A 15060-nucleotide genomic window follows, 5' to 3' on the forward strand; every position below is an offset into this window, starting at 1 on the left:
CTTGAGCGTAGCTTTACAGGCCGTGCGCTGTGTGTTGTGTTCGGTTGGCTGGCTTTATCGGGAAGCGTGTAGTTTGGAGCTGTAAATAGCACACGTGCATGGAACATGGAGTGGGATGTGTCTTTTTTTTTGTTTGTTGAAAAATATTTATTCTTTACAGATATCCAAGATTGTGTTAAAACAATATAAGAAGAGGCCACGTGACACATTTGCCTCGTTTTTGTTTTTTGTCCCAATGTTGCAGTCCCATATTAGTGGTGCGTAGTAACTGCAGGGTAACACTAGCCTTAATTACATGCAGATACACTATGGATGCAGAGAAGAGTTGGCTGAATCTCTCACAGAAATATCTGGGTCATATTTCATCCCAAGGGGAATGAATACATTTTTTGAATAAATATTTGCAAAGATATCATGAAGAAAATGAATTTTTGGAAGCCGTACAATTGTAATATTAAATTAAATTAATGGCAATCACATACATTTTGTCACTGTAATGCAAAATGACTAGCAAATTGGTTCATTTAATAACAATAAATCTACTTTATTTTCTACATTCATTTGTGCATTTTTGTTATTAATATTGCATTACATTTTTTTATTGTTATAAAATTATTATTATAAATATTGCATCTAACATCATTATAATATATCATAATTTATTAATCAATAATTATTAATTATACTGTATAAATAATTTAATAATAGTTCATTATCATATTATGTATTATATACTGTATAATAATCAATAATTGCATATATTAATATTATGTATATAATTATTAATTATAATAATCAATAATATTATATTTATAACTATATATATATATATATATATATATATATATATATATATATTTATTTATAAATGTAATACATTTTATTTATAACATTTTTAATATAATAATTAATATGAATTAAATAATTCATTAAAATATGTATATATATTTTTTTGAATAATCAATATAATTATTATTTATTATTTTAATCAGTTGTTTATTACATTATGTAATAATTAATACATACCAATAAATAAATAACAAATATTACATTTGTATATATTTACTAATTTTATTATTATTAATTATTGAATAAAAATATACATTATAATACTATGTATGATATATGCAATTATTGATCATTATATTACTATATAATGTATATAATAATTATTGATTATAATAATTATATTATATTTGTATGTAATATATAATAACAGATGTATAATATAATAATAATAATATATAATTACATACAAATGTGATAAATATTATTGATTAGTAAATTATTCGAATAATAAAATATATTAATTATTATTTTAAAATAATATACATTTATATATTTGTATTGTATTTTGTAATATAATTAATATAATTATTATTTAATTTAATCAGTAATATTTATTACATTTGCATGTTATTATATATTATTATTATTTTATACTACATATTTTATTATTTATTACATACAAATGTGATAAATATTATTGATTATTATAAAAATTGTAATTATATTTGTTATTATTGCTAATTTGCTATTATTTTTAACATAATAACTAATATAATAATAATTATTATTATTATTATTATTATTATTATTATTATTATTATTATTATAAAATAAAAAGTAAAAAAATACTTACAAAAAATTTCTTATAAGTTTTTGTGGTGAAATATGACCCTTAAATATTCATCAACGTTTACATGAGATTCAGCAAATGGCTCTCATCTACACATGCAGTTCTGAAAGTGAACAAGTTTTGCTTTTGAGCTACGATCAACAGGAGCACGCACTCATACCTTTTTCTTCTTTTTTTTTATGATGAACCATCTCGTCTTAGTTGATGTTTGCGTTGATGCATTGTGTCTCTTTAAAACAGCTGTTATATCAAACACACTACCAGATGTTCCATGAGAGCAAACTTTGAGTGACATTCACTCACTAACAACTAAAGTCTCAAATGCTTTTACCTGTTCATTTTTATAATTTTTTTGAAAACGTATGCACCTTTTATAGCGTGAGAAGGCAGATGGTATATCGAAAGCACTGTTCTAATGCCAAGTGGTTACGAGACTTATTGGTACTGACCATCAAGCGGATAAAACCCAAACCTTGCATGGTCAAGTCTGGCTGTTATGAACACACATTGGCCTTTTCTGTTTAACTAAAAGGGCAAATATGAGCGCTGTGTTTACACTAATATCAGAAATGGCGGGAGTTGTTCAGTTCAGTGTGTGAGCAAATGTGACACCCGTTGTTTTATTTTAATATTATTATCTTTTTTTTCCGTGAACACTTACTCGCAGATCACTTTTATTACTTTCTTTACATCATTTCTTCACCCAGTTTGAATGCATGGTCGTCATTCTCAAACACGTTTGCATATGTTCTCGGTTTGTATGGTAGTTTACAGCAGCTTCTACTAACTCTGTCACATTTTATGGCCTCCATGATCGGCGTCTGGAGCTTGTGCTCATGTTTTATTGATCCTTCGATGGATAAATGGAGAAAAAAGAAAAAAAAAACTTGAGGAACAGAAAATGTTGCCTGTGCTGACAGATGAGATTTCTTCACCAAAGCGTGAATATATGAATAAAAAATGAACAGTCTCTGATTTAGAGAAATGTTCGTATACGGTGGCTTTCCTGTGTTATAACCATTCTTATAAAAAATGTCCTATTTAAATAAATCTCATTCAAAAGTATGAGAGTGAAATCCTTTTTGTTGGTGTTTTACTTTTGTCTTTGACATTTTCAAGCATTCTGTCTGTGTCTATATCGGTGTGTCTGTTTGTCTGTGTAGCTACCTACCTACCTACCTGACAAAAGTCTTGTCGTCCACCTCAGTTGTAAGAGCAACAAATAATAACTTGACTTTTAATTGATCATGTGGAAAAGTGGCAGAAGGTTGATGAATTATCTGTTGAACTGCATCCCAATCATCACCAATATTGCAGAAGACCTACTGGAACCCGCATGAACCCAAGATTCTCACAGAAATCAGTCAAGTTTGGTGAAGGAAAAATCATGGTTTGGGGTTACATTCAGCATGGGGGTGTGTGAGAGATCTGCAGAGTGGATGGCGACATCGGTAGCCTGAGGTATCAAGACATTTGTGCTGCCCATTACATTACTAACCACAGGAGAGGGCAAATTCTTCAGCAGGATAGCGCTCCTCCTCATACTTCAGCCTCCACATCAAAGTTCCTGAAAGGAAAGAAGGTCAAAGTGCTCCAGGATTGGCCAGCCCAGTCACCAGAAATGAACATTATTGAGTTTGTCTGGGGTAAGATGGAGGAGGAGGCATTGAAGATGAATCCAAAGAATCTTGATGAGCTCTGGGAGTCCTGCAAGAGCCCTTTCTTTGCCATTCCTGATGACTTTATTAATCCGTGATTTGAGTCATTGCAGAGATGTATGGATGCAGTCCTCCAAGCTCATGGGAGTCAGACACAATATGAACTCTTTTTCCGCTGCAGCATGACTTTGTATTCTATTCTTTATTTCTGTTCAGTGACAAGACTTTTGTCTAAGCAAAGTCAGACCTTACTGTCCTGATTAAATAATTTAAAGTCAAGGCATGATCATATTTTATTTTGGTGAAATTAGCGTAATCTAGAGGTATTTGCCTTTAATAAAAGCCACTTCTGATGCCAAATGATCAACTAGAAGTCAAGTTATTATGTGTTTTTCCTTAAACTTGCATAGGCAACAAACACTATATATATATATATATATATATATATATATATATATATATATATATATATATATATATACATATATATATACATATATATATACATATATATATATATATATACATATATATATATATATATATATATATATATACATATATATATACATATATATATATATATATATATATACATATATATATATATATATATATATACATATATATATATATACATATACATATATATATATATACATATATATATATATATATACATATATATACATATATATATATATATATATACATATATACATATATATATATATATATATACATATATATATATATATATATATATATACATATATATATATATATATACATATATATACATATATATACATATATATATATATATACATATATATATATATACATATATATATATATATATATATATATATATATATACATATATATATATATATACATATATATATATATATATATATATACATATATATATATATATATATATATATATATATATATATACATATATATATATATATATATATATATATGTATACATATATATATATATATATATATATATATATATATATATATATATATATATATATATATAAATGCATGCTTATTAGGACATGTCACATGAATATAATCGAGCTTTTATAAGTGCATATGACAGCTTTTGTAATTCTCTCAGTTGTGTCATTTTTAATTAAAGGATGACAACTTGACATACTTGACATTATGAAGACAACATAACTTGTCATAAATCTGTCATAAACATGATTGTCATAAGGCAATTATAACAATAATTTTATGACTTTTATAACAGTGTCATTCTTTTTTTTTTACCTCAACAAGGTACAAATTAAGTTTGTCATTAAAATGTATTTAAAATTGATGACGCTGTTATAAAATAAGTCGACAGTGTATTGACACTTTTACTGATTATCAAGGCCTCATGACAGTCATATTTATGACAGGTTCTTGACAAAAGGCAAGTTATGATGTATTTGTTTATGTCAAGTTTGCATCTTTACATTTTAAATGACATAACTGAGCAAATTACTAATGACTTTAGTCATAAGCATGTCATATCATGGTTATAAAGGTGTTATGAAAAGGTGTCATCAAAAGTGTTCCCATTCTCTTACATATTTTGTCTATACCCAGTATATTATGCATAAATACACACATCCTTGTGTGATAATGTTTATTTCTATATCTTCTGTAGAACACAAAACAAGATATTCTGAAAAAATGTTGAAAAAGCAGCCATTGACATCTACAGAACAAAAATAAGTCAATGTCTGTTTTTTCTCCAGCATCTTCTTTTGTGTTTAGTAGAAGTAAACAAGTAGAGGATGAGTAATTAATAGCAGTTTCCATTTTATGGTGACCTGCCTCTAAAACTATTTTGAAGGCAAAAAGAGGAACTAGCACCTAATGAAGATGCCAGTGTGAGTGTATTTTCAATGAAACATTGATTGTAATGACCAATAGGGGGCGCAGTGTGCTTCAAAAACTGGAGACCGAAAAAATAAAGGAGGGTCTGTCTGTCACAGCGGATGGGTGCGGCTTCACATCACTGCACATTATTTTCACATGATCACGCTTCTATATGTTTCCACAAAAGTTTAATGTGCTAAAAAAATGTATGTGTTGGAAAATGTGTACAAGCAAGTTTAAGAGATACTCAAATGGCCGCCCAGCAGCAAATATATCTAGTCAATGATTGTTTGTTGCCCAGTTTGCTCGGTTAAACGTTAATGTGTGGTAGTTTCACAGGAACTCCTCCCTCTTCACACTTTCTACAAGTCAAGCTGCATCGCATTGCTAAAATATCACCTTTAAGACCCGACAAACATCGGACATTCTGTTATTTGTGTGTGCGCAAAAGCAGCGTCAATCATCCGAGGAAAAGAAATGTGAGGCTAAAAACAAAGGCCTGTGGTTTTAAACAGTGTAGATGTATTCTCTATGGGGTGATGGTGTGGTTTGAGTGGTGTGGCTCAGGCGGAAATGTAGAGCAAGGCAGAAAAAAGGCTCTTAATGTATGCACATATTCTGTCACTTTCAATGCTATTCATTGGTTTATTTGCTCATTTTGGTTTTGGGTGACATTTAAAGTTCTTAAAATGAATATCCTACATGGTCAGGAAATCATCTGCCTTTATTTGGTCATCAGAACTGAAACTGAGTGGTCGTTTAAGGCGTGCATTAAAAAAGCTGTTCAAGTTTCCAGTGCTCACTATAAGGTCGAGGCCTTTAATAAGATGTAGTGAATTCCCCCATCGCCTGTTATTGTGCTTTTTATCTGATGTGTGATTTTTGAGGAAACTGGTTGCATCCTCTTCCTATTTGGTTACAACACATTGTGCTCTGAACGCCCGAGTGCAACTATCCTCTGACCGGCTTATGCAATCAAAGCACAATCTAAATTAAGATTTTTATTTTGGCTAAATACTTGAACATGGATACTTAACCCTTGTGGATGTTTTCAGCCACTCTAGGGAGTCTCAATTTGGCCACGGTTTTCTCTGTGTTTCAGCAGAGGGAATTGTTTTTTTGGTGACAAATCTTATTTTGACACAGAATGCTTTAACAATTTTTCAAAAAATCAACAATACACTCTGGGCAAATTGACTATAGCTTTGCTGTTTTTGCCCTATTGGCTTCCATCATGATGGCATTTTTGATTGCAAAGCCATGACGGTGTATAATCATGCATTCTTGCTGGTTTTCCCTGTTGGGAGCAGGTAACATTTGTAAATTTTACTGTTGATCATTAGTTGCAGCGTATGGAACAAAATCAATGCCAAAAGTGTTGAGTTAAAAAGCTTGTTGAATAGCACGAATCAAATAATATACAGAATAAACAATATTTGAAGTGGAATAAAACTAACTGAAAATTGCCTTGTGAATATACAGTACATCGTATTTTTAAAGGGTATTGAATATTTTGTAAGTGAAATCTGGAAATTGAATGTGAATTATTGAATTTTATGAATATGAAAACGTGTTTGAAATAATTTAGTTGAAATATTCACAGCTTAAATAAACAGATATGTTAAATTTTTTAACCTAAAAATAAAAACCCTGGAATTCAAGTCAATAAAATGCAAGAACTTGTTAATTCTGTGTATTTTTTTTCAGTTAGTGCTATTTAACAAGTTTTTTAATTCAATACTTTTGCCATTGATTTTGTTCCATACAGTGCAAAAGAAGCTTGGTTTCTGCCTTCCATCTGGAGTATTATAGTGTGCGTGTGTGTGGGCATGCGTGTGTGTGTGTTTGTTAGAAAAAAAGAAGTGTTTTCACATTTATGAGAATTTAGCCTGAAAGCCCTGCGCTGACCAAACCCTCATCAACAGAAAGAGTCAAAAGAGGAACATGCTGAGGACAGAGAACTGCTCCAGATTTGACTTCAGTTTCATTTATTTGTGTCAGATGGTATTAATATTATTATAATAAGTACTATAATGTGATTGTTATGTGTTTAAATTGCTCTGTAAAAAAAAAAAAAGTACCGTAAAATTTACAGTAACTTGTTGGCAGTTTTGGTTTTGTGTATTTACAGTTAGACTGGCAACCAAAATTAAAACTAAATTTTAACTAAATTAAAACTAAATCTTTCTTGCTGGCAACCAACATGGCCAGTAAGTCACTGTAAATTTGACAGTAAGTTGTGATTATTAATTTACAGTGTACTTGTAAATTAATAGTATTTCTGGCAACCAGAATGGCCAGTAGGTTAATGTAAATTTAATTTATTAATTTAGTGTGCTTGTAAAATGTACAGTTATAATGGCAACCAAAACTGCCAGTAAGTTACTGTGTATATTTTACAGTAAATTGTAATTATTAATTCTCAGTGTGCTTGCAGTCTTACTGGCAACCAATATTGTCAGTACGTTACTGTAAATTATACAGTAAATTGTAATTGTCGATTTACAGCGTCCCTCTAAATTTAGTTTTACTTGCAACCAAAAGTGCCAGTAAATTACTGTACATTTTACAGTAAATTGTGATCATTAATTTACTGTGTGCTTGTAAATTTGCAGTCTTACTGGCAACCAAGATTGCCAGTAAGTTACTGTAAATTTTACAGAAAATTGTAATTATTTATTTACAGACTCACGGGCAACCACAATTGCCAGTAACTGCTGTAAATTATACTACAAATTGTAATGATTAATTTGCAGTGTGCTTGTAAATGTACAGTCTTACGGTGCACTTGTAAATTTATAGTGTTACTGGCAACCAAAATTGTAAGTTACTGTAGATTTTACAGTAAATTGTAATTAATATTTTACAATGCGCTTGTAAATTTACATGATTACTGGCAACAAAAATTGCCAGTAAGGTACTGTAAATTTTTACATAATTTATGGTGCGCTTGTAAATTTACAATCTTACTGACAACCAAAATTGCCAGTAACTGCTGTAAATTATACAGTAAATTGTAATTATTAATTTGCAGTGTGCTTGTAAATGTACAGTCTTACTGGCAACCAAATATGTATGCGACTGTAAATTTTACAGTAAATTGTAATTATTAATTTGCAGTGTGCTTGAAAATTTACAACCTTACAACCAAAATTGCAAGTTACTGTAATTTTTACCTTAAATTGTTATTAATCGTTTATAGCGCTTGTAAATTTACCGTCTTATTTGTGAACCAAAATTGCCAGCAAGTTACTGTAAATTTTACAATAATTAATATACTGTGTGAGAAAAGACTAAAACCAAAGTGTGTATAGAAGTATGAAGATGAAGAGCTTTGCCTTCGGGATTTTGGGCCTCTAATTTAGAGAAATGCAAATGTTTATGTTGATTATGTAGTTATTGTATAAAAAAAAAATCAGCAACATAGTTGGTGAGCTTGGACACACAACCTGGACAGCGTTTTGTGTGTGTGTGTGTGTGTGTGTGTGTGTGTGTGTGTGTGTGTGTGTGTGTGTGTGTGTGTGTGTGTGAGAGAGAGAGAGAGAGAAAGAGAGAGAGAATTTAGCAAATTATGAGTTTTTGAAGACACAAAAATGTCAAAAAAAAAAATTATATACACACTGATTTGGTTTCATAACATTACAGTGACCATAAAAATTGTTTTAAATTTTTAGCAAAGCAAACTATTTATGTTCTAGTTGTGCTATTCTTACTTTGCATTTGCATCATGCAAATGCATTTATGCCTGTGCATTATATTTACATTATATTTTTGTGTTACACTGTGTTTTGTGTTTTGCTATGTTTGTTTTGTTCTTTATTTCTTCCCATAGACAGCCAATATTTCACTACTCCTCTGTCGCTTTATGTGGCATCATGAAAAGGTAAGTGTCCATCAGATGTGCTTTTTAAAACCTCAACAGAGGCAGAAATGGTATACACTGTTGTATAAACATTACAAATTCCTACTCAGGTCATGTGCATTTTTATTTATCATTTCTTTTTTGCCTATATGTACGCTGACAATATACAAATGCAAAGATTACATTGTCATCCTTTGTTCACCCTTGACTTCAGTTTTAGTTTTTAGAACACAGAAGAAGATATTTTGAAGAATGTTAACCCCTGAAATCTATTATCAAATACAATGGAAGTCAATGGTTGCAGCTTTCCAACATTCTTCAAAATATCTTCTTTTGTGTTTTAAAGATGAGCAGAAAAATTCAACCTGTTTTGGAACAGGTCAAGTGTGAGTAAATATTGTCAGTATGTTAGTTTTGAGTGAACTATCCCTTTAATATACATTTATAATAACATTTAATTAATTGACTGATGCAATAAAATCGTCAAATCTATCCTACCAAAGAGCCTTTTAGGGCTTCACAAGCTGTCATTGCAAGTTCTTGGGTTCTCATGAAAGTGTCATTATGTACTGAATGCGATAGAAAGTGCGGTTTACACAAGTTTGCTTTAATGTGTTTATTTTGTGACATTACAGTCACCACAAATGTTCCATCTTTTATTTTCATACAGTCCCACATTGTTTTTAGTTTTAATTGTACTGTATATAGCAATTGATAGTAAATATTGTTTCTGAGCCATACTATAGTAAAGTACTAATCCATTGTGGTAATTCTAAAGTTGCTCTAGTAATACTGTTGGAAAAAAAGTAATGTATTACAGTCTGAGGTCTTTTTTTGTAACTAAATGTGTTACATACTGTAGTTACTTTTTAAGGAAAGTAAAGTGACAGTGTGTAATATGGTATTTTGCATTATTTTAAAAGCGTAAGATAGGCTTAGCATTGTAACATATTACTTTTTTCTTGTAACCAGGGGAGTGACACTGACAACAGAGCTGTGGATCCACATGCAGGTTTATCAGCGAGGTCAGGCAAGTATGGAGTTAGTTTTGTTTCTTTATTATTCAATCAAAAAGGTTTAGTTTTAAAGAAAAATTAAGTATGTAGCAATTAAAAAATAAAAGATTTCAAATAAAAACACGTTTAATTAAAAAAAAATAGTATGCAGTTACCACAATTTCCATTGCACACTCGTTAATTTTGCTCTCTTTTCTGCTGTCATTTATTGCACATCTAGAATCTTTGCTTGCAATTTGAAATGTTTTGCTTGTGTAAGGCTTGAAACTTACGCTGCTATTCTGAACCAATAGTCGGAAACAGAAAGCAGTTAAAGGATGGCGTGTTTAAATCCATTATTTATCTGACTCCATTGTAATTTATCTGACTCCATTAAAGTTGTTATCATCATTGATAAAGAGAAAGAATCTCTACGTCTTAAAGCAGGCAAAGTTGTTTATTAAGTTACATGTTTAAATATACAGACATTAGAACAGTGGTTCTCAAAGTTTTTTCATAAAGTACCACCTCAGAAAAAAATTGTCTCTCCAAGTACCACCAAAATGAGCAGTATTGAAATACAGTAGCGTAGTAGGCCCAGTAAAGCAGCTACAGCTCTGCAAAGTAAAAAAAAAACGTTGCGGATTACCTCACAAATATATGCTATATATCATATGGTATATTCATTTTTAATACATTTTGAATATATATGTAGCATGTACATGACATATTTCATTCCTCCGCGTACCACTAGAAGAAAGCCTGCGTACCACTAGTGGTACACGTACCACAGTTTGAGAACCCCTGCATTAGAATGAAACAAACTAAGATACTGTAAAAAGAAATTAGCTGTAACATATGCACTGCTGAGCAACAAAGACAGTGAAACTGCCTTTGTTAGCGTATGAGGCTACGCACTGGTGTGCGGGAGATGCAGAGTAAAAGTCATTCTCCCAAATCAACAGTTACCTTTCATTATTATACCCTGAGCAAAGCATTGTCAAACATGAGTGAAAACCAACCCCCAAAACCAGCTGGACATGAGAGCAAAGTTGAGGAGATAAAGTGGGGGAGAAGAACATTAACATACTCTCCTCAGGTCATGACGCAGCAAATATGTTGTAGATTGAAATACAATTAACCAATGTCTCTGTTGATTTCATCACTACAACACTGAAGTCATAAACTGTCAAATGACACCAAACATGACAAAGTTATCTGAAAGAAGAACACAAGCAGATGAATTGTGTATGGTGAAGAGCACATGGTTACTGCAAGCAAATGGCAGAGATGTGTATCGGAGCTGTGAGGAACTCTGCCTCACCAGGAGGACCCATCCCATGCTTGGAATGTCTCAGTAGTCCTTCATTAGCATAGAAGGAAAAGTATATAATATTTTCTCAGCTTACACTTGTGAGTTGAAAAGTTTTGAACCCATGGGGTTACTTTTGTGTCTTTATTATTCAAACAAACATGAAGTGTTTGATCAAAATAAGGTACAATCAGGGCCGGAGTGGGACTCCTTTTCAGCCCTGGAGTTTCAAGCCTCAGACCGGCCCACCTCAGTTCACGACTGACTATATTAAAATAAGGTCATTCCAATTCAGTTTCTAATGACACTATCACGTCTTTTTTTGAGAAAACAGCTGCTTTAGAACTTCAAATGTAATTATTATAGTCTTATATGTCTTAACAATAAAAATGAAAAAAGAAAAACATACTCAGACGAGGATCAAACCCAGGTCGGCAGCGTCGTAGTTTATCGTGTTATCCACTGGGCCACAACAGTTGCATATTGAGGTGTGACTCATCTGAGTTATATTATCATTAACCTGCAGGCTGGTTATATATAAAAAGAGCAGAGCTGCGGTAAAATAATGAAAAAGAAGGCTGTGGTCAAGTAAATAAATAAATAATATTAAAAATGTGACTGCTGAGAGCAACAGATTCTGGAGCTAGGGACACCGGCCCTCGCGGCCAAAAACGGACCGGCCCACCGGGTATTCTCCCGGTCCTCCCGATTAGCCAATCCGGGCCTGCGTACAATGCTATTAAAAAATAAAAGATTTCAAATAAAATGCTTTTGAGTTGAACAGTTTTGCAAGTTGAAAACTACAGCTCAGTGGGCGGGATCTTCTGAAACACCTTATTCTATTGGTCAATCTTAAATGAGGTCACAGGTTGGCCACGCCCATTAAATTTTCGCACGGTTGGAATGGACTGCCTTCTGTGACAGGAGCGAGCTATGGTGAGCAACAGGTCTTAAGTTAAGTCGTAAGTTAACTGAAACTGTATAATAACTTGTATATTACCATCCATAGGCAAGCAGTGGTTAACATGGACAAACAGAGGTATACAGGCAGTCCAGAATTGTAGTCAGTAGGCAGGCAGATGGTCAGAGGCAGGCAGCAAACAGAATTAAACAAATAAACGTGGCAAGGATCAAAAACACGGTTAAGGCAGACAAAGGAAACGCTTGTAATGTCACTAGAACAGATAACAAGACCCGGCGACTGGAGTGAATGTGTGTGCTGCTTAAGTAGTGTGTAATCAGTCCTTGACAATCCTCCGGTGGTGTCTGTGCAATCAGTTAGGATGTAGAACGTGTGTGTGAGTGCATGTATGGAGATGTAGTCCATAAAGTGGCGGATTTGTAGTCAGTAAGTGAATTCCAGCGATCTATGGAGTTATGATCGCTGGTGATCGTGACATTTCTAAACACTAAAAAATTATAGGGTGTACTACAAAATGGGGCGTCACGGTGGCTCAGTGGCTAGCACTGTCTCCTCACAGCAAGAAGGTCATTAGTTTGAGTCCTGGCTGGGCCAGTTGGCATTTCTGTGTGGAGTTTACATGTTCTCCCTGTGTTGGTGTGGGTTTTCTCAGGATGCTGCGGTTTCCCCCACAGTCCAAAGACATGCGCTATAAGTCAGTGGCTCTCAAAGTGGGGGTTGGGACCCCCCGAGGGGTCGCGGTACAATGAAGGGTGGTCGCCTGGTGATTTGCAAAAATGTATTTATTTTTATTAAACCATAAGCATTACCATATTTTATCCATAATCCAGCGAAAAAATTGTAGTTTATAGTAACTGTATACTATATAGTTCCTATAGTAGCTTATAGTTACTAGTTCTATTGGATTGCGACCGCTAGGGTAATAACATTATATTAAAGACACAGCAATACCGTTAAGCCTGGTTTATACTTCTGCGTCAAGTGACCAGCTTAACCAACGGCGCATGCAACGCGCGTAGCTGTGCATTTATACTTCTGTGCGCTGTCTCTGTTGGTCTGCAATAACACTTCCAAAACGCTAGTTGGCAGTGAGGCGTTAATGTGTCTCTGTGTCGAGTTTCTTCGCTGGTGTTTTGTTCTTTCTGAACGCTTCCGGGATGTACAATTGGCTCAAACTCGCTCATTTTGAGGCAGGAACTGGTGGACGTGCAACAACTTTAACGATGAGGTAAACACAAAACAAAACTTTCCATCCAGAGCTCCTTCACGGGACTCCACACTTGTAAACAATCGCTCCATCGGGGTCGTGCCAATCACGCCGCTCTCGGACCCGCCCAGACTCGTCAGCGCTACCAAGCCGACCAATCACAGAGCTTGCACTATGCATTGTTACGACATGTAGTTACATTTTTTGAGCGGTGCACGTCAGCGACGCCGACAGCCGCGGCGTAGGGCTATGCGTCGACGCATATGCTGCGCCGTAGCATACGTGTGTGCTTGACGCAGAAGTATAAATCAGCCTTTAGATGCAGCAGATTGATTTTATATCACTCGATTAAACTTACCGGCACATTTACAGCACTGACATACATTAAAAAATTCAACGAAAAGTAGACTTGGGTGTAAGGTTTCTGTATTTATAACCACCTCAGAGGATTTTGGGGGTCCCGAGTCACTGGCATTGTCATTTTGGGGGTCAAAGGTTTGGGAACCCCTGCTATAGGTTAATTGGATAAGCTAAATTCTCTGTAGTGTATGCGCGTGTGAGTGTATGAATGTTTCCCAATACTGGGTTGTGGCTGGAAGGGCATCCGCCGCTTTATACATACAATGGAATTGTTAGTGGTTCATTCCACTGTGGCGACCTCTGAAATAAAGACTAAGCTGAAGGAGAATGAATGAATTCTACAATAAACCACAGTATAGTGTGGTAAAAGCTGAAGTATACTATGGTATTTATTACAGTTTATTAGTTCATGATAGCAAAATACTACAGTATGCTGGAGCATTCATTAACAAAGAGTTGTAAACACTATTATATACAGCATTATACACTTTAGTATGGTTCAAAAACGCTTTAGTATTTACCATTACTAAAGTATTATTTTCACGTGGGATGGTACTCAGAAGTCACTTGACATCCATTTAACAAAACTAATACATTTAAATACACTACAAAAATTAACTATTAAACTATAATGTCAAAATATTAAACTAATAACTTGATGTTTTAATTCAGTGATTCCTTCTACACTGTTAGACATTTCAAAGGGTTTTTACAGTAACTTACTGGCAACTCTGTATTTGAGATTTACAGTTTACAACCGTAAATCAGTTTACATCATGTTACCGTAGTGTCTGAAAATGGTTAATTACTGTAAAAAACTAAGTAAACAGTTAACTACTTTAAACCTTTTAATTTTGTCCTAAATAGTTTATCATATAATTCGATTAACATTATATATATTTTAGTACTATTGACATAAAAAAGACACGATTACACAATATTAACAAAATAAACACTATTTAAAACATTGAAGATGCTTAAAACATTTTTTTAAATGTGTAAAAACATTACATTCCAATCATTCAAATTATCTTATTTTAAGAAAAAACATTTGAAATGACAAAGCACATGAACATACATGTACAGAACTAATTTAAGTGCCTGACCTGCATATTGTTGAGATAAAAAAAAATTAAATAAAACTCTATTGTACTTAGTACTACTGATATTAAACCAGACACAATTACAAAATTTTCCATTTTTTTAAGACATTGA

The 15060-nt window shown here is 32.8% G+C and overlaps 1 protein-coding gene across 1 annotated transcript in view; it reads left to right on the forward strand.

Annotated features, from left to right (window-relative positions):
- The window catches only part of plekho2 (pleckstrin homology domain containing O2), a 189209-nt gene that overhangs the window by 129348 nt on the left and 44801 nt on the right, over nucleotides 1-15060 (forward strand). The window lies entirely within an intron of this gene.

The sequence above is a fragment of the Danio rerio genome, chromosome 7, assembly GCF_052040795.2.
Source record: "Danio rerio strain M-AB ecotype USA chromosome 7, GRCz13ab, whole genome shotgun sequence".
NCBI classification, from domain to species: Eukaryota; Metazoa; Chordata; class Actinopteri; order Cypriniformes; family Danionidae; genus Danio; species Danio rerio.